The sequence below is a fragment of the Bison bison genome, unplaced genomic scaffold (genome assembly GCF_000754665.1).
Source record: "Bison bison bison isolate TAMUID 2011002044 unplaced genomic scaffold, Bison_UMD1.0 scf7180017864379, whole genome shotgun sequence".
NCBI lineage: Eukaryota > Metazoa > Chordata > Mammalia > Artiodactyla > Bovidae > Bison > Bison bison.
The window spans coordinates 5,863,698-5,864,381 of NW_011494951.1; positions in this window are offsets into that span (position 1 = coordinate 5,863,698).

Consider the following 684-nt stretch of genomic DNA (forward strand, 5'->3'; position numbering starts at 1 on the left):
CTGACCTAGAGCCAGACATCCTGGAATGTGAAGTCAAGTGGGCCTTAGAAAGCATCACTATGAATAAAGCTAGTGGAGGTAATGGAATTCCAGTTGAGCTATTCCAAATCCTGAAAGATGATGCTGTGAAAGTGCTGCACTCAATATGCCAGCAAATTTGGAAACCTCAGCAGTGGCCACAGGACTGGAAAAGGTCAGTTTTCATTCCAATCCCAAAGAAAGGCAATGCCAAAGAATCCTCAAACTACCGCACAATTGCACTCATCTCACACGCTAGTAAAGTAATGCTCAAAATTCTCCAAGCCAGGCTTCAGCAATATGTGAACCATGAACTTCCAGATGTTCAAGCTGGTTTTAGACAAGGTAGAGCAACCAGAGATCAAATTGCCAACATCCGCTGGATCATGGAAAAAGCAAAAGGGTTCCAGAAAAACATCTATTTCTTCTTTATTGACTATGCCAAAGCCTTTGACTGTGTGGATCCCAATAAACTGTGGAAAATTCTGAAAGAGATGGGAATACCAGACCACCTGACCTGCCTCTTGAGAAATTTGTATGCAGGTCAGGAAGCAACAGTTAGAACTGGACATGGAACAACAGACTGGTTCCAAATAGGAAAAGGAGTTCATCAAGGCTGTATATTGTCACCCTGTTATTTAACTTATATGCAGAGTACATCATAGG